Here is a 21,640-nt window from a genome sequence, read left to right on the forward strand (position 1 = left end):
TTTAACAGTAAAGTCTTGGCTGTAGGGCTGTGTTTCCTTCTGTGTTAACGAACACCAACATTAGAACTCAATTAGTAATGACACTAATATTATCTCACTTGCTCTTACTAGCATGCCCCTCTCAGCACACTAAATGACACAGTCACAATGAAATACTGTACATACTGATGAAGTTCATGGGGTGGAATTTCTTTGCAGAGAAGAAATTAGGGAGGAGTACTAACCGTATCTTTTTGTTGCATAAAGAATATGGTCATGATGGTGGAAATAAAGTATGGAATCAAACAAACTGCCATGGATTTGATGCGATATATGTATACTATTCACAACATCACCTGTTTTGTTTTTTTTTTCTTCTGCTGTATGCAGCTTTAATACTTCTCCCCTCTTTTTAGAACATTTAAGCATAGTTCGGGATCAGGCCAATAATTAATAAGAAAATAATCCTCAGAAGAAAATCATTGCTGTTTTAATAAACTCTCATTTAGGAAACTCAATCAGTAAAATTTACATGCCAAATGCTAGTTAATTACAGTACTTCTCTAAGAATAGACTGATAAGTATGTATAGTGTACTAAACAACTAATAACCCAGTATGAGAATAAGAATGTAATCATTTTTGCATTATCAATCCTCAGCTACCTCTCAGAAAAGGAAGAGACCTCCTGTTATCAACATTATACTCCTCTTGGAGAAGAATCACAAATGCTGCTGATGACTCACCATAACCCCCCTCCTACCACCTTCTTAAGCAAAACTATTACCATCCACCTTAGTACTCAGAGGGATACTGAAATGGTTAGCATAACACCCAAGAAAGGGTATATGCTAGAAAGTTTGCAATATATCAGTGTTAACTGTAGTATTATTGAGAATTAGCAATCTGGATTCTTTGGACTAAAAATGTTAATATTGTTGCAACTAGACTAATAATAACTATTAGACTGCTAATTTTTGAATTAGATTATGAATAAATTCTTGTATCTGTGCATATTTAGACTACACAAACTGGATGGCGTATTTGGTGTGGTACCCAGCCTTTTGACTGCCATCATACCTTAGATACAACATCCTGGACTCACCTAGAATTCAGGTTACTCTGCAGGGTCCCAGTAGGCGCACTGGGTCAGCTGGAGAGGAAGGGGGTTCAAGAAGCCATGCTGGAACTTGAGATTTGGGGTCACAGACTGGTTGTACAGGACCAGGGCTTGTTCTGAGGAACTTGAATGTGAATTTTTATATTTCATATTGTGCTGTTGTTTGAAAGATAATGCATACTGTTGCACTCAGAAGAAAGTTCCACTGATAGTGAGGTCAGGAATGCAGAAAGCAAAAGTTTTAGAAATGGGGGATTAAGACTTGAATAGTCCAAAGGGCAACAGTTTAAAATTCTGCAGAAGGAGCAAAAGCAGGAGAGGCTTTTTTACTGATTCTGAGAGCTGATGCTCCACAAATGCATTAGAATGATAAAGTTAACAAGGATGTTAACAACTCTTTTCTTTTACTTCAGAATCTGGAAGGTATGTAGCAAAAGAGGTAATAAAAAAAGGGATTATGTTACGTGTAAAACATCTAAGTTTTGCTGCAAGAATTGGATCATCTTCTTGCCCTTAAAAGAGATTTCTTATATGATGCTCTCCAAGTCATGAAAATCAAACTTTTCCAAGCTGCACTCAGTCTCTGTTTCTGTAATTTAAAAATGACATTAGACTGAACTAGGTGTTGAATGAGATAAAATGAAACTGGCTTAAAATGCAAAGGCTATCAAAATGTCAAGTGCTCTGAAAGAGAACAGTCTCTAGATTTCTCAAGTGGGGAGACAAAATAAAGAATTTACGCATGGAAGTTTAATTACATCTCTGAACTTTTAAAGATTTGGTTTTTCAAAGCTGATATTCCCCCCTCCAAAAAAAAAAAAAATTTATTTCAGATAAGTGCACACACATCTCTAAAAATACTGTTTGGAATAGTTATTCTTTGCAGTTGAAGTTCATCAGAGCAGACAGCAGAACGAAAAATGCACATCAAAAGACAGCATGAAACAAGGTAATAATGTTGATTGGTAAAAGGGGGGAAAAAAGAATAGGCCAGATCCTCAGGTATATAAACCACCACTTAATTTGGCTTCCACCAAACTATGCCAATTAACGCAGTCGAGAATCTATACCAGAGATTAGACAGAAAACACATCAGGTACCACAGTGGAAGTTTTTCTTATTGCAACAATTACTGGTAAATAGCTAATTACCTTGTTGAAAAATCTTTCCTGTAACAGGTACTAAAATTGCCTTTAGCTGGAGAAGTAAAAGCAACTAATAATTACTGCAAAGCAACCAGGTCCAATACCTGGAACATAAATTAAAAGAAAATGACCACCTGGCACCAGCATGAATATCACTGTTTCATTGTCATGCACTGTTAATGCTACTCAGGAAAAGAGAGTTCAGAAACACAAGAGGGAAATGAAGGAAATGCTGATTTATTTTGTTGCATGAAACAATGAAATCTTCAGCAAACTCATCCTAAAAAAATGTAACTGGCTTCTGGTTCAGCCTCGTTTTGTGTATTGGTTAAATAAGTGATACATAAATTGGGAAGCCATCTAGGTTTCTCAAATGAAATCCATAGTTTCCATTTCCCAGCATGGATTCAAATATCACCGCCTTACTTTACGTCATCAATGGAATGCAATTTTGTAGTGAGTTGGTGTTTTAAAGCAGTGGAAGTTCTACTTTGTTCTTTTGACATCAGTTTAAATTATAAAAGAATTTTCCCCCATTTGAAACAAATCTGGTATACACTAGCTTGGATATTGAAATCCACTAGCAATGTAATTAAGTGTGATTGTAAGGTACAGGAAGGGAGATTCTTTAGAAAACATACAAGAGTTTTTACACTTCTTGTGCAGCTGAACATGGAGATAAAAAAGAGGAACAGAAAGGTACCTGCCTGCAGTAGAATATATTGATATACTTCAACTATGAGGTAATAAATTTTTTTAAACAGTATCATCCACTAGGCTGAAGCAGCCACTTTGGTCACAGTGGGCAAAGAAAAAAGTTGCTGTGGAAATAACTAGCATAAGACCTGCTACTCATTCCAATTTTCATTTTCGAGTTATCCAGTACACTCCCACATAGCCACAATTCTGTGAAGCTAAAATGTTACAAGCTTCAAACAGTTAATATTATCAGGAAATGAGGAAACTTACTCAAATTTTAGAACACCGTTATGAAAAAGAAGGGAAAATAGCAGCTCCTATGGCACTGTTGTAGATCTGTGACCAAAATGAGGCTGATAACACACTGATGTTTTAGCTGTTGCTGAACAGTGTTTGCACAGTGCCAAGGCCGCCTCTGTTTCTCAACTCTGCCCCGCAATGAACAGACTGGGGGTGTGCAAGGGGTTGGGTGGGGAAACGACCAAGCAGATGACCCAAACTAACCAAAGATATTCCATGTCATATAATGTCACGCTCAGCAATAAAAACAGAGAGGAGATGGTCTGGGGAGGTTAGCCATTTTTGTGCTCGGGAACTGGCTGAGCATGTGTCAACCCGCGGAAGATGGTGAGTGACTGCCTTTGCATCACTTGTTTTCTTTCTCTCTTCTTCCACTTCTCTTTCACTTACTAAACGATGTTTGTCTTGCTTTTACTCTTCCTTTCCTCTTCCCCTATCCCACTGAGGTGGGGGGGGGGGGGGGAGTGAGCAAGCAGCTGTGTGGTGCTTAGCTGCCTACTGGCGTTGACCCACAACATACCACAATCCCATCTAATTCGCAACTGTGAGATCACTACGCTTGTAGGAAGGATTAAGAACTTTGATCTGAAGTTACATATCCTAGTTTCTGTTTTATTTCAGAAATGGATTCTATTAATAATTGCCTTAAAATCATGCCTTTTAAAAAAAATTTTGTATTCTAAAAGTACCGCCCCTGGAGCCTAGCTGTATTTTGGTAGTATATGCTTTAATCACCTCTTTTGTTTTTTCTTTGTGTGTCTTTATCCTCCCTTTCAGCCTCTTCCCAAATCTGCCTTTTCAAGTACAACTACTTAACTTCTTGACTTTGAAAACAATCCATGGAGCATGAGAACATCTAAAGTAGATGAACAGTAAGGTGGAGAAGAGCGAGAAAAGCTGCAAGCATAAGAATGAACTCAGAATCAAAGGTTTACAGACAGTAAAATCTATGTTTGAGAAAGGGGAATACAGGTACCAGAAAATCACAATGATTAAGACCTGCAAATACAGTTTTAGTTACATAATACTGCAATGGACTGGTGGATGGTGGACCCAAACTCTTCTTGACAATGTCAGAAACTCGGGAAACCAGAAACTCAGGAACCCAGAAACTTGGGCTTGGGAGGTTCAGGTTAAGTATTTGGAAACAAACCAACCAACCAAACCACAAATTCACTAGGATGATAGTGCAGCCTTGAGCTAGGTTGCCCTTTCAGGTAGTGGAATCTCCAGCACAGAGGTTTCCAAACCTTTGCTAGACAAAGCTATTGACCTTATCTAGCAGTAGGCTGATAATCATTCATCTTCAAGTGGAAAGTTGGCCTTGATGACCTGTGGGGCCCCAATCCAAGTAACTCCACTATGATTCTACAACAAAGTTACTCCTTTTTTCACAAGAACCAAGAACTTTCTTTCCTCACAAGCACTCTCTTCTCACAAGAACTTCTGTGTCACTGACAGAAGCCAGCAGTACTTCCAATTATTTCTAGCAGATCCAAGTGAAGTGATGCACTTAAGACCTACTCTGAAGCAGATTTATTTAGAAAAGGAGAAGTACAAAGCATCTTATACCATACAGCCAAATACAAGAACATAATTGAAAAGTATTGGGTGAGAGAAGGGACAACACACAGGGATCTGAGAATTTGACCCTAAGAATTTTCTTATTTAGCAAGACTATAACACAGATTTTTCTCAGTAGAAGAGCTAATCTCACGCCTTTAGCCACCGACTTTGCTAAATCCAAATGTCTTATGGAAAAAAATAAAAATTACCTTTGTGATTTCAGACTAGAAAGTGCCCTCTGGCTTGACATGGACCACTTTCTGAAATGCTTCAGAAATTTAGAACTCATCAGTTCTGTTCCATTGCTGTTGGTAAGTTATATACACCACAAGCTTTCAAAGATAATGTGGCTGGACTAGAGCTACATTTTGAGGATACTGTAGGCAACGTAAGAGGGAATTTTCTGTCAATTATATTGAGTTGTGAATGGGTAATGTCTAAAAGTGAAATGGGGACAGATCTGAATAGGGGAATGTTATCCTCAGATAATGTGGTTCTGTTAATGTATTTACCATGTTTAACTACAGGTGAGAGGCATTATTTCCAATGAAATAATAATTTGTGGGAGCATAAGCCAGGGAAACACATGCCAGCAATCCACAATTCACATATAACAGTCCCTGTTCCACAGTCTCTGCTGAACTGGGAATTTTATCCATTAGACTTTAAATGTCATTTAATGGGGTCTTTTAAAGAAAGCCTGTTGTGTTATCTCTCTTTTTGCTTCTTGTATATTCTACTACACTACCTACTGCAAAATGAACTGGTTGTCTGAAATCCTTTACTTGCTTAAACTCTTTACTTTCTAACTTCTGTTAATCCCCTCATGGCTGTTTTTAAATTTAAAGTTTTGTTATAATACTTTAAAATAATGAGAAAGACTGGTGTTTATATTAAGTGTTACAGTCACATTTCTGCTTCTTTGGAGGATTGTTTCTACAGAACACTCAATAAACAGTTGTTGTTTTAGTTCCCTGTGCTGTGATATCTAGTTGGTAAAATTAATAATTGAAAATATTTGCACTTCACCAATATTGGGACTCCTAAACTATCCTTTTCCTTCTTCACCTACAGGAAACAAGGCTGGAATTTCCTCATAATTGGCCCATTTCTGGTCACATAGCTATTGGAATACATTAGAGCATCTGAAAAGAACCTGCTCAGAACCTGCACAGCCAACTTCTTGGGTCTGCAGAAACATGAGAACGTACTTCTTTGTGACCTTTCAACTATGAACATTCTTGTTCTAAGGGTTGCATCACTTGCTGCTCAGCAGGACTTTCTGAGCAGTGACGTACTAACTGTTCAATACCAAATAGCAAACACTCACCCCCCTTCCCCTTAAACTGAACAATCATTTGCACTCAAATGTTTAAAACTCAATAGACTTTCCAAAATTTTCACATATGATCATGACATAGTAGAAATGCTCTTGACCAAAAAATTATATGAACAAAAATACAATCAAAGGGAAAAAAAAAAAATCACTCACAGAAATCTCTGCAAACTGTACTTGGTATTAAATCTTAACCAGGCTAAAAATCCAAACCGCATTTGCAGGTTCAGATTATTTTGTTCAAATTCTCTTCTTGTATTACTTCAGGTATAGCCAACATGAGCAAGCTTTTCCTACACTAACATCAGGGCTATGTAGTGTCTTTTCCCACCTAATTTGAAACGAAGGAAGAAATTAACCTCACAGTTTCTTCTGGAAGACAGTAAAATGGGTTCCACTTGAAGGGGAGAGTAGCACTTGGCAAGGATTCATACAAGAGAATTGTTGCATCGCTGTTCTATTTATCTGCTACCATTTTTAGAATAACTGTTAGCTTTTTTCAGGTATTCTTTCTGTAACATAATACTCTCTTCCCCTATCTTATCTCACCTCCTACGATGTTATAAGATATATAAATACTGCAAGTCTCAAAGTCAAGCTCATGGAAAATACCAGATTTAAAAAATACCATATATTTTGTCCGTGCATTATAGTTTTTACCCAGTTATAGCAGGCTTCCCTGAATAATTATGGCTACAGTACTGTCGTTATCATCTGACAACTTCACTATGCAGACTTCTTTTACTGTTGTAATAACTGGTATAACGGCATGCTACTTTTCAAGACAGTAGCATAAACAAGGTTATTTTAGGAACATGGAGATGCTCATTGCTCTCAAGTTGGGTAAACATAAAAAAATGGTAATTTTAAATATTTAAAGTAGTCAGGTTATATGTTATGACTCAGTTTCCCAGGATATCTGTCATGTTGCTGTGCATTTTTTGTAGCTCTTTTGAATGGAAAATTTTTGTTTATACTTTTACCTACTTATCAGAGCTTCTTTAGATGAATCACCACAGCTGGTTCCATGAAATTCTGATAGTTTTTTAGTTAGGAAACTAGTTTGTCCTTAGGGATCTGGGGGTACTGGTAGACATCAGGCTCAACAGGAATCCACAGTGTGGCCTGGCAGCCAAGAGGGCAAACCACATCCTGGGGTGCATTAAACACAGCATAACCAGCTGGTCAAAAGAGGTGATTATTCTGCTCTGTTCAGCATTGGTGCAGCCTCAGCTTGAATACCACGTGCAGTTCTGGGCCCCACAATTTAATAAGGATGTGAAGGTCCTTGAATGGGTCCAGAGGAGGGCAACAAAGCTGCTGAAAGGGCTGGAAGAAATGTCCTAGGAGCAGTGGCTAAGGACTTGGGCTTTTTCAGTTTGGAGAAAAGGAGGCTGAGGGGCAACTTCATTGCTCTCTACAGCTTCCCGAGGTGGGGACATGGAGACGGAGGTGCTGATCTCTTTTCCCTTGTATTCAGTGATAGGACACACGGGAATGGTTCAAAGCTGCATCAGGGGAGGTTTAGACTGGACATTAGGAAGCATTTCTTTACCGAGAGCGTGATCAAACACTGGAACAGGCTTCCTAGAGAGGTAGTCGATGCCCCAAGCCTGTCAGTGTTTAAGAGGCATTTGGAGAATGCCCTTCATAACATGCTTTAGCTTGGTCAGACCTGAAGTGGTCAGGCAGTTGGACTAGATGACTGTTGTAGCTCCCTTCCAAATGAAACAGTTGATTCGATTCTATTAGCAATCATGTCTAATGGATACTGGCACTAACTCCAGAGAGGATTTAGGAATAAGATAACAAGAATCTCAATCTCTAAGCCATTTGCGAATTATAAACCAAGTCTAATACACTATAATAAATTGTCATTCCAAATCCCACTGACCATGCAGATAAGCAAATCCATATTAACTCTAAACTCTAATATAACCCTCAATCAGTCACTTCAGTTAGTGATGGCTGAAACAGATGTGCAGAGCATTCTTATTAAATGCACAGATAAAAAATTAAATATATATACAGATTTAAGAATTGTAATGTTTTCTTTCAGCATTAATGTATTATTTCAAAAAAGCAGTGAACCTTTTGTATTAAGCACTACTCTCCAACCTTCCCATCCCTTAACAATGCATTAAAAACAAAAAGAAAACAAACAAGCCAGCATTTGGAGGACATTATATCAATGCAAGAGATTAAGACTTAATAATATAACTTTCACTTTCAATTATAAATAGTCATTACAGAGGGTTTGGTACCCTGTATATTATACACTTATAAAAGGACAACACTGGCATCTCATTTCATACAAAACTTTGAATAAATGGGTGATTTGGAAAATAGTTTAATTGATTATACAGGAATTAATACATTTATGCTTGACGTGGTTTAACCCCAGCCAGCACCTAAGCACCACACAGCTGCTCACTCACTCCCCCCCATCCAGTGGGATGGGGGAGAAAATCAGGAAAAGAAGTAAAACTTGTGGGTTGAGATAAGAACGGTTTAATAGAACAGAAAAGAAGAAACTAATAATGATAATGATAACACTAATAAAATGACAACAGTAGTAATAAAAGGACTGGAAAGTACAAAAGATGCGCAGTACAATTGCTCACCACCCACCGACCAACACCCAGCCAGTCCCCGAGCGGCGATTCCCTCCCCCACTTCCCAGTTCCTGTATTAGATGGGACGTCCCATGTTATGGAATACCCCGTTGGCCAGTTTGGGTCAGCTGCCCTGGCTGTGTCCAGTGCCAACTTTTGTGCCCCTCCAGCTTTCTCGCTGGCTGAGCATGAGAAGCTGAAAAATCCTTGACTGTAGTCTAAACACTACTGAGCAACAACTGAAAACATCAGTGTTATCAACATTCTTCTCATACTGAACTCAAAACATAGCACTGTACCAGCTACTAGGAAGACAGTTAACTCTATCCCAGCTGAAACCAGGACAATGCTCTTAAGCAAAGATGATCAGATCTAATGCAAACTGTCCTGTTTTGTACACAATTCAGCTCCAAACCAGATACTGTGCAACTACATACTAATAGAGCAAGATTCAGATACTCAGTGGAGTATGTGATACTCAGGGCCACTGCTGCATCCTGATTGAAGCATATCCAATAACTCTTTCATTTCTTGCCTCATAAATAGGAGGTACTTGCTGCTGTGAATAAAGTATAGGCTTTTGTACATATATACTTTCATTTGCATTACAATGTCTGTATTCACAGAATGAAAGCAGAATTAGTGCAAAGGGTCATTTTTCTTGCTAAGTTATATTGCACTAAGATACAAATCATTAGTTCGACTCATGTTGATCTTTTTTGTGTACTGGCTTGGGAGCCATTTCTCAAAAATCTGAGTAATTGCAAAATGGAAACTTTTGTGGATATGTGACGAAAAAGACCATGAGCACGTTTACATTAAACATAGCTGAAAGTAGTCTAACTCTCCTTCTTTTAATCAGTAAAAGAGAAGCTTCTACCTCTTTGGCCACTCTCTGAAGAAATGAAAAAAGCAGTTTCTGTCCAAAGTCTTTTTCCAAACATGCCACTGTGTGATATATAAGTCTACCTCTTAGATGTATACATTTGTCAACATACACAGAACTGGATCATTTTAAAAATTCTGTATCTGTGGTTTAGCATGTCATTGTCCTATAATTGTATATAATTCTATCAGTTTTAAAATGAAATAGCACTTCAAAGGGTATGGACTCATAGAAAAGGTAAAAACTTTGTAAATGATAAAATAGAGGATAACTTGACATTTGTATGAAAGTTGGATTTCCCTTTAGCCTAATTACATTGCAAATCATCTCCTCTCTATTCAGGGTAATTTACTTAAAAAACATGAAAATAGGATGTTTCATCTGAGTGCATGTTGAAACTATATAAACAAAATTTACATCAAGAGCTATCTAAAAGGGCCCAGAACCAGGGTATTTAGTGCTTCTATATTCATGATGCAGCTAGCTGACTCACAACAAACTTATCTTACATCATTTAAGCTAACCTGGACAACCTTGCATAAGGGCCACCTGTTATCTGCCTAATCATCACTTCATTCGCAATCTCTTATTGCATCTAAGCCTCTTTTTAAATTTATGCTATTATTAATTCTATACATAAAAATGAGTTCTGGCAATTTCCTGATTTTCCTCTCACCTGCTAAGTAATAATCAGGTTGCATAAGGTTCCCTATTAAACAGAATTCTTTTAGATGTTCAGACTTTAGAGCTGATTTTAGCACAGGGAGCAGATGTTAATAGGTTCTCATCAGCTTCTTCAGCTTGTTTTCTGCAGCATGCTTCTACTTCAGTATTACATATTCTGCTTCTTTTCCTTTCATTCTTTATTTGAAAATTTTAAAAGTATTTTATTGTCTCTTTGGAAAAATGCTATGGAATTTACTGGAGCTAAACCCAACAGAATTCTAGATACCTTTATTAAATATAAGAGAGATCTTACTGACAGAAGATTTAGAAACACTAGAATTAAAAAAAGATATCTAGATTTCACTTGAATTATTGGTATTTAAAAAACAAACAAACAAAACAAACCCAACCCTGTAAGATACATAAATTCTACATTCTACTCTACACATGCACAACTGGGCAATTTTCTGAAGGGAAAAGGAATGCTCACCAACCCAGCTGTTCAAAGTATTTGGAAATGAAGACAAGAATATCTGCATCGGAAAAGAAAAAAAACAAAAACCAAACAAACAGGAAACCTGAAAGGCTTGTGACTTGAGTACTTTCAAGTTCCCCATCAAAACAGTTACTAGCTCATGCTCTGTGTTGTTTTTAGTGTGGTTTCATGCTCTGTGTTGGTTTTAGTATGGTTATGCAGCTCCAGTTTTATAGATGACTTGTGTCCAACTAACATAGGCAAAGCAAGAAGTTACTGGGCCACTAATACCATGTGGGTTTACAATGGATCTTGCTTACTTTTCTGCACAGTGCTCACCTTCAGAACTCAATGCTAGAATTTGTGTGGAATCCATTCCTCTTAATATATGTGTCTGTCAGATCAGGCACTGTAAAAGAAGCAACTAGCTCAAGGTTTAGTGTACAGATAGGTACCAACCCCGAAACTGGGACAATTCTGGATCAGTGCAGGGCCAAAATACTAGAGCCCTTTCATGAACAAGAGCTTATTAGTGATTTATAGTAATTTTACTTAAGGATGTGATATCGAACCTCATAACTCATATGGCGACCATCTACGGTTTAGTACTTTTCAGAGTAGTAGTGGCTTGCATTGATTCTTTTCTCATATCATAAGAGAATATTGCCTTTGAACAGGCAGCATGATAGTTAAATGCTTCTGAAAATCTTACACAATTCAAATGTTAAAATATTTTTTCAGCTTTGCTCCTCTTCATACTTTAAGACATACATTAAAGGAGTAGTTCAGGTATCTATCTGTAAATTGACTATTACAATTTTAATTGTAATTAAAATTTTAAATACTTTTAAATAATTTAAAATAAAATTTAAATAATTTTAGATACTAACTTCAAGTACCTGGCACCCGAAGTACCATCAACACCTTCTGTTTCATACCTAGATCTGTATTCAATCTCTAAGTAGGGCCAAGAGCTCCAGAATGGGACATATCAGCCAATAGGCTGAACAGATTTGACTGGAGAGAAACCAGAAAAAATGCTGCAAAAGCTGTGTCTAAACTCTTTCCTTCTGAGGCATTCATTTAAAAGTGCAGTGAGAAAGGAATCAACTACGAATGCACAGCTAAAAATCTCAAGTTTGACATGTACGTACATTTTTATTTAAGGAGTGGAGCAAGACTGCATTTCTTCTTTTCAGACACAGCTGTCAAAGATCAAGGAAGAAGTAGCAATAATACTGATTTTGTATCTGTACTGTATCACACGGTTTTAAATACATACCCACCCACCCCGTGGTTACAGCAATTGCAAAGATTACCCCAAATAGATTCAAACCCTCAAATCCATTTGGCAGGAGACTGCTGTAACTACCATGCTATACAGATATGGTAAACTGACCCCAGACAGCAGCCAAGTACCCACACAGTTCCCTACCCTCCCTTACTCCCTTCACCACCTCCTCCCCCACCACTGCCCCCAAGCAGGACAGGGGAGAAAACAGGAAGAAAAAAAGTGAGAACAGTCCTGTCAAGATAAAGACAGCTTAACAGCTGAAGGAAAGTAGAAAAGGAACCAAGCTATGGAGAGGCAATCACTCACCACCTCTCACAGTCTAGCCAGTCTTCAAGCAATGGCTACCTTGTAAGCCAAAAAAACCCCACCTTCTATTTCTTCTACCCCAGTTTTATTGCTGAGCATGATGTTCCATGTTACGGAATATCCCTTTGGCCAGTTGGGGTCAGCTGTCCTGCCTGTGTCCCTTCCCAACTTCTTGTGCACCCCTAGCCTTCTCACTGGGGGAAACCAGGGTGGGAAAAAGAGAAAGCCTTGACACTGTGCAAGCACTGTTCAGCAACATTCACAACATTAGTTTGTCACCAAGGCTGTTTTAGCCACAAATCCAAAACACATCACCACAAAGCCTGCTATGAAGAAAGTTAACTCCATCTCAGCCAGACCTAGTATAACAACAGAATTCCCTTTTTTCTTGTGAAGTGGCTCACTAGATATGTCTTATGAAGTGGGTACTGCACTTGTAACTTAGCTTTGAAAAGAAACATTGATAGTAAAACTAGCTTGAATCCCTGCCCGAAAACTAGGTGATGGAAGAGGGTGTGCATAAGGGAATTGTGCACTTGAAGGGCACTGGTTTCATCATCTCCACTTGCATTTGCAAAGTCTGGTCCAGTAGGTTGAATCTGAGTAACTATCAGATCTGTCCCGCTGGCAAGGTAGAAGGGCACTAGTTTGAGAATCCTATTTGCCACTATGTGTGGAGTTGGTTAGCGACATAGAGACCAGGATTGCTGTACACTGAACAGGAACAAAAATTAAGCACATAAAGGATTTCACCACTGGCAACAATATGTCTAAAGGACGTGAATGATTCCCATAGATAAAAAGGTTACTAGTGGCCAGGATATAATGGAAGGTCTAATACTTGTCCAGAAGTCTCAAATGTTCCATGTACAAAAGCATTCACCAATTTTGCCTTTAGAAGCTGGAATCTCACTCTTAGCAGGAGACATACATTTCAATCCAAAGTATGCTAAACCCACTGAAATTGCCCAGGTTTATATAAGCTACGTAAATATTGTACAAGAGATTGGAATAATTCTACCAAAGCATTTACACATATCTGAGCTCTGTAGAGAACAAGCAGAAATCCATCTCAGATGAATATGTGAGGACATTCTTCATCCTGTTCAGTAAATCTCAGTACAAACTGGGCCCACCCACTGCTATGCTTATACTGTCTTTAATCCTGTACCATGTCCCAGGAACTAGGTTTTATCCACACTCCCTATAGGATTTGAAAACTGGAGTAAACTATTCTGAATTTTGCACATCCCTTTTAAAAGGGAACTGCATGACTGACTGCAGATTGGAGATTGTGAATGAGATGGTATGTATGCTGTGCAAACAACTAAGGAGTAGGACCCTGAAAAGAGAATATTGACATTACAGATGCATTCACCTACATTCAGAAAAGAAACAGAATATCTTCCTAGTATAAATAAGACATACTTTGTTTTCAACATTGCATTAAAGAGTGCATACATCTATGATCAATACAGCTAGCTTGCTAATGTTAATATTGCAAGAGCAATAGAAGTACTATATGGCAATTCACTTTCTGTTAAAAACTTGTGGTGGAAGAGGCAACTGTACTCTCAGTGTTATAGAATGTCAGTGTTCAAACAATGAAAACTTAATTACACTCCATTTTTAATTGTTAATCTTTTTCTGTTTTGAAATGTTTAATCTTCAAAGTATAATTAGTTGATAAATACCTCTTATCTCACTTTCCTATAGAAGTATAATAATTCAATCTACAATCAGTCCAACAAATCTATTAAACAATTTAATGTACTTTGCACAGTCAAATGGTAGTGCTTCAGGAACATTATGAAGGCATATAGCTACATGGTAAGCACAGGTACATTGCACAAGTAAGGAAGAGGCTAACCGTAATAGGTTCGTGAAGATCTTTCATTCTAATATCAATCAAACAAAACAGTGCCCAACTCTCAACTCTGTGGTTACAGGTGTGTAGTTCAAAATTAAACAATACTGGATCTTCCCACTCCAAATTATATGTATAACAAAATATTCTCTTTTTCTTGGGCTGCCTTTTATCTTACAGCTATTGCTCTGCAAAAAATAGACAGTTTTGACAGAACCCCTTTGAATTTGATCATTTAAATTTGAATTTGAACTTTCATCACTTTGAAGGTGATCAAGTTCCTACAGAACTGTTGTCATGATGCATGTAGCAAATAATTGCAAATATTAGAATTACCTATTGTTAGAATCTATGTAATTAGATTATTGAGTATCCACATTAGCAAGCAGTTTTAAAGTTAGTCAGTCATCCACAACTCCCTTCTACTTGTTACTAAAAATTAAAAAAATATGAAACAGAAGCAAAGTTTTGCCATGTTTATTCTTATATCATATCCTACCATCATCTAACTTTTCAGAAAGACTACTTGTAACTTAAGACTAGGTGCAGCTTATTGTGATAGGATTTGGCTCAAGGTATGTATCATTAATAACTCAGAATTAAAATACTGCCATTCTCAGAATAATTATATGCAAGTATCTGGCAAATCAATGGGTCAGATGCAAAGTTTGTTCCATGAAGGAGTGTGTCAAACCTGACAATAATCATATCTTTTTCATGTCTTAGTACCTAGAGTCTTTTCTTGGTTTTTTACTCACCTGTTAGGCCTAAAAGCAAAATTTCAATAGAACTACAACTACATTTTATGTACGATTATAGGAGTATGATTCAGAAATAGTGCAATGTACAGAGTATAGCATAAAAAATCGTAAGTTAGTGGACATTCAGTAGAATAGCATACTCTATTACTGTTTTTTTATAATATTGCTAATATACAGCTCAGCAACTGAAAGACAAGAATTTGTAAGAACTACTACAAATCTCCATATCATGACTTTGTTGGTGCTAAGATTGATTTTATAGACTACCTTAAATAAGCTATTAAGGAAGTAATTAACAGAAAATTATACAGGACTTCCATATTTAAGTTCATTGCAAATGTCAGAGATATTTTACATATATGAAACTCCTTTAAGTTCATTTAAAATACAGAAAAATGGGGGAAAAGGCACACCAAAGGAAACAAAATGTACTATTTTCCCTATGCTAAGGAAACTGAATGCCAGACATCTTATGGACCCAACATCCTTCAGATAACTTTTCAAATATAATATTTAGATTTTAACTTGCAATACTACTGGTTATGAATAAAACATTTCCTGAGACATACAATAGGTTTGGTTTTTTGTTTTTTGTTTTTTTTTTTTTAAATCATTATTCTGTGTGTTCTGTGTGAAAGCCTTTTTTTCCAGGCCAGCCATTTCCAAGTTGTCAAAAGATGCTTAATCTCTGGGGTTGCTTTGTCACAGAAGGTAAGATCAAACCAATGAAAAAAATACAATGAGTTTGAACCAGAGGCCAACTCAGCCATGCAGCAATAAAAACAGCAGCAGTCTTTCCAAAGTATCTGACAGGCTTCATTTGTCTCAGAACAGACTCTGCCCTGTCACATGGTCATGCTTTCCCATCATCCTTTTGCTGTGTTGCAGCCACTCCTTTGTGTGCTGCCAAAGAAGTATGCAAAGTGAGCAAGAATACCAAGAGATTTTCAAATGAATATGACTTTTAGGAGAATCTGTAAGTCAAGGACCCCAAGCAGACATCAATTCCTCTCTCCCTGCCAAAGAGCTGTCACTTCCTTAGAAAGTTAAATTTGTCACAAGGAAAGAAAATTTCACCATAGTCTGTTTAAATAACTTAGGGAGTAGAATCTTTTCCCAGGTGCTTTTTCCACACAAAGCAAATGTATCAATCATTTTATTCTCTGAAATAACAATTTATTATCCATGCAGGAGGCCTTAGATTCAATCTGCACACTGTTCTGAGTGTCGTGTCAGATACTAAAATCTGTCATCAGTCTTTATCAAGGAAATCATTCTGTTCTTGTCATCAGTTTTTATTAATAAGACTATTTATGACTTTAATAATTAATTATGACAAGTAGTCTGCCATTTGGATAATGAATAAATATTGATAAATTGCATGGCTAACACACTGTTGCCATAAAACTAGCTTTGAAAACGTGAAGACCTGAATGGTGGTAAACCAATTAATTCTAAATTGGGTATCACGCAGTTAGAACTGAACATGTTATAAGCAACTAAAACAGTGTCTTTCAGACTACACATAACTTGCAGAGTGGTGGAGTGGTTCAGCTCTGGACATCTTAAAATGGCCTATTTTTTGAAGACAACACAAAAATTTAAACCCTATATTTAAGACATTCTCAAAAACTACAATTTGTAAAAAAAGTTTTATGGTAAGTGCTGAATGGCATTGCATTCCAAGAATAAATTGAAACAGAAGACCTCGTTCCATTCCCTATCCCCTCCTGCTTAAAACTTCTCTAACTTCTCTCACTTCTCTGTTGACTGGAAATCTGGAGCTACTCTGGGAAACTACATCTAAGCATCACATGAATGCAGCTTACATCTCTCTTTTGTCTCAGGCATTAAATCACCATGAACAGCAAGGACTCTTCCTAAAACCACCACCCACCCCCCCCCCTTATTTTAACTCCTGTAATGACTAATGGTGGCTACCCTACACTTCGAGTCTATGAAGAACTACTGCACCTCCAGAAAGATATACAGCCCTCATCGTTGGTCTCTCATGGTACATGCACCAATTTGGTACTCCCCAACTTTGGTACTTCCTTTTTCTAGCTCTACCTGTAAAGTTTCCCATAAATCCAAGAGCAAATAGTGATGAGGAACCAACCAGTATGAATTACAACCTAAAAACCACAGTGCAGCCTATCCTACATCATTCCCTTTCGAGACAGGAAATCTCCACCATTAATGGGTGGTTCTACTTTTCCTTTTCATTACCCTAAACCTCAACCTTACTCCATTCCAATTACTCATCAGAAGGTGAGGATTCTGCACCTTTCAAAGAACCATCATATTCCCTTTTCTCCAAGTTGTTTATCACTTTCTTTATAAATTTACTGCTTATTTGCTAAAATCCTTGAGTACTCTCTCTTTCACCTAATCAGATTACTTATACTACCATCACTAAAAAAACAATACTGCATATTACCAGAGTGATCAATTGAACTATCAACACTTAGTGAAATCCAAAATGAAGACTTGCTAGCAGAACCAAAGAGTAAACTTCACTGATCTGACAATACAAAGGACGGCGTACTGGGGTCTGATCTGATAAAAGTTTGGCACATTGCTCGTCGGGAAGTCACAATGGTATTCTACATTTATATACCCATTGATTTAATAGAATGCTCTACTAGTATACTTTAAATATCATACATCTCAAATCAAAAGGTATCATAACAAGACTTCATCACTTGAAACAATGTAAATAATTCCAGATTAATTAAAATCAGTACTGGCAATATGGTCAGCAATTCTTTGCTTATACACTTCACCTCACACAACCAAAAACCTGGTTTGACTATAAAGAAAATCAGGAATTAATTAGCTGACCAGACAGGGGTTTTTTTCCAAACTGGTCACCTGAACTGTTAGAATCTCTCATTTTTTAATCTAAACCTGGTTTTGGAAAATGCACTGCCTCCTTCCCCCCAAATAATCACAGAATGTAACTGAAAGCATTCACAAATTCAGAATGTGAGAAAAATCAGCCTATTTTGAAAACACAGAACTTTGTGACACCTACAGAAGGGGACTAAGGTATTACAGATACACTGCTGTTCTATACTACAAAAGTGTCTATGGTAAACCTTGATGATTGTTATATAAAAGTACTTATTGTCTCCATACAATCTAATGAAACCATGAGTTATGCAAGTGTACTATTACGCAATATAACCACTCGCAATTTTTTCCTACTTTTCATATAAAGAAGTTACAAATATTCCTGTAAATTATCTGAATCATAAATTAACATAACAGAAATACTGCCATAATAGATGCTGAAGATCTCTACTGTATAAATTTACATCTCCAAAGAAAATGCCAAACAGACCTGAGTATATAATGCAATCTACAACTCATTACTTCAAGTAAAAACATAGTCTGAATACCTATTTAATGGTTATATATTTATATATCCTTTAATATATTATGCTAGTACAGGGACTAAGAGTGTCATTAGCCAATACTTATCAAATATAATATTTTATTCACATATCGGATAAAATTATCTATGATTTATCTGGAAGAAGAATCACCAGAACCTAAGCAAAGGGGCAGCCCATATCCTATAGCATAACAGAACTGTATTAAAATATCCACACTTAATTATGCAATCATAGTTTTCATATGAGAATTGTGAAATATGCTGTAAGAATTAAATTAAAACTTCACAGAAATTTGAAAATTAAGTAACATTACAATTTTCATAAGTATTTAACACCACTGAGTTTATTTGTTTACTTAATGTTAAGTCTGTCAGTATTCTTCTGGGACAGGCCAAATAGATTACTTCACATACAGAAAAAAAACCCTGATCCTGGAATTACACATAAACTGAAATGATCTGTATTATCCAAAATAAAAACATGCCAGGAAGGCAGTTTATAAATTAGATCCTGATTTAGGAAAACATTGAGGGCATAGGTTCAAATCTGTGCCCCCAAACTTTCTCTTTCCCAAGTATCTACATGTTCTTCTTTTTCAGCTACAAGAAATAAGGTACTTAAAGCCTTCAATACAGAGGATGTTCTAGATCATTAAAGGCATCCTTTCACAGTATTTTTTCCTCCTCCGTTTAGCTGTCACTAATATTGTTACATGAGATTGGGAGGTAGGCAATCACAGAACATTTCATTCTCAAATTATCATCAGTTTGACATGCCCATGTTCGCTTGAGATATAAAGCATATGCTGCAACAAAAGTTTAACAGACAGACTGCTCAGACTGAAAATCATTCCCTCGTATTGGAGAATTCTATGACTTCTTGGGTTGTTTCCTACCTCCTTTTTCTCAGATCTGTGTACTGTAAGATGTGGGCCAGCTGGAAAGACTACAAGCAACAGGAATGTTTGTAGATCTAGAACTGAAAGGATAGCTTGAACAAGTTTGGTTTATTCTAAGGAAAAGCATTACTAATCTTTAAATGCAAAAAAGATTCCTGTGAGGAGAAAGAAAATGAAATGAGAGAAATGAGAGATTTTACTTAAGACAACTTACTTTTTTTTTTTAACTATCAAGATAGGCAACAGTGGAATTGATGATGTACAGTCCTTGGTAGGTTTTCTATTCCTGATAAACAGAGATCTTTTAATGGAGTGATGTTCAAACTTCTGTTCAGAAATGAAAGCAAGTACAGCTGAGCATGCCATTGGGAAAAAGATATACCAAAGAAACTTTTAAGGTTTTTATCAGATGCATGGCTGTTAAGAGTAGAATGAGTATGAAATATTTCACAGTGTATTGGCTAAAGTGCAATGCTATAAAGACAGAACTACTATACAGTCAAAATCAGGTAACTTCATAATAGAATATAAATCTATTTCTCCAAGGAATCATATAACCCAATACGTGCTTCTTTCACAGAGTTTGTAGAGTTGGTAGTCAAATATAAAGTTAAAATGATTAATATTTATCAACAAAAGTTATTTAAAATTCAGCAGTTTCATTATTTGAAATATATGATACATAAGGCAATGGCACCACATATAATTCTGAACTAAAAATATTACACCCTCAGACTTCTAAACAGACGTGATATGAAAAGTGTGTAAAATTAACCTTACCTCACTTAGGCAAGTGCTTATTATCTTACCTGTCCTTCACACACATTTGTGTTATCATCATATTATTAGAATTAAAAAGCAGCATTACAATAATGATAAACCACCAAATAATCAAGCATTCAAAGGGCAAGTAATACATGTTTTGAAGGTATCAGCTAGGTATACCTTAACACAAAATGACGTTTCTTAACTAGTCCACAGTAATATACAGTACACTGCATACTGTTTTGGGATATGATCTTATTGATACTTTCAAGAGAGGCTAATTTTTAAAAAAAGACTGCAGGAGATTTAAAGTTACAGATACTGAATAAGCTGGCCTTTTCATTATCGAGCACATCTGCACTTCTTTAAAATGATGTCATTCAGAAGTTATGCCACATAAATTGAAAAATTTCAAGCTCAGAATCACATCAAAATCAGAATACTTTCATTGCCAAAATTTCAAATACAGGAACCTGAAAGGTAGGAGAGTATATAGTAGTTATGATTTTGAAATGTCTTCAGATTTGAACCATATCAATTTATTAATCAAAATAAAACTACCATGCAAATTAAGTAATATGTATTTTCTAAGACCGCCTTCCCAGACTATACATAAATTGTTCTATATCAAGACTAAGATGGCTCTGTAAAAAGCAACAATACATACATATTTTCAAATTGGTGGAGGTGACACGTGAAAAACAACTGCTTTCAAAAAAGACGGTCCATGAAAACATTCTAACTGTATTCCAAAATGTCACTATTTTGAATGATGTTAGAGTTTAATTATGTTCTAAAACTTCTTTTCATGCTCTTATAAAAAAAATTTACCTGTGGTCTCTGTTTATGGTAATACATACAGCCCATTCCTATCCTTATAACTCTTCAGTAGCAATTCAAGAGATAAATACTTAAGAGTTATGCAAATAGATGCATTGAACTGTAAAGTATTAAAAATAATGTCTTGCTGTAGGACAAAAAAAAACGTACCTTGAAATCAAATAGTTATTTTCTACTGGATTGCTTGTAGTATATGCAGAATATGAAAAAGTAGAATAAATGTTTTATTGGCATGTATTAATACTTATTATTATGTATTGTTTATATCCTATAATGGACAGTTGTTACAATTACACATGCATTTTTCCCCAATAAAACTTCTGTCTCTCAATGACTTTTTTCCAGTTTTCTATAGTTTGTTCTCAAGGTGAGATATGACACATGTTTTAGCACTCAAAGATATATTCATAGGCAAGCTTTAAGTCTAAAAATAGGGTTTACAATAGAAAGTCTGACATAATCTTAACAGTAAAGTTGTCTGTATGGCATTATAATGGGGGCAAATAAGCACTACATCAGTAACTTGACAACAATAATAACAACTTTCACTTCTTCTAAAGACTTAGCATCTACTAAGGCATCCCAAAGCACTTAGCAAGTATTACCCTCAGGATCACAAAGAGCTAAAAGGTTTACAACATTAGAGGGATTATAAAAATAAAATTCTATGAAAATGCAGTTAAATTGAAAAAGAATGGCAAGAAACAAAGATATAAACTTATT

The sequence above is a fragment of the Buteo buteo genome, chromosome 11 (genome assembly GCF_964188355.1).
Source record: "Buteo buteo chromosome 11, bButBut1.hap1.1, whole genome shotgun sequence".
Lineage (NCBI taxonomy): Eukaryota > Metazoa > Chordata > Aves > Accipitriformes > Accipitridae > Buteo > Buteo buteo.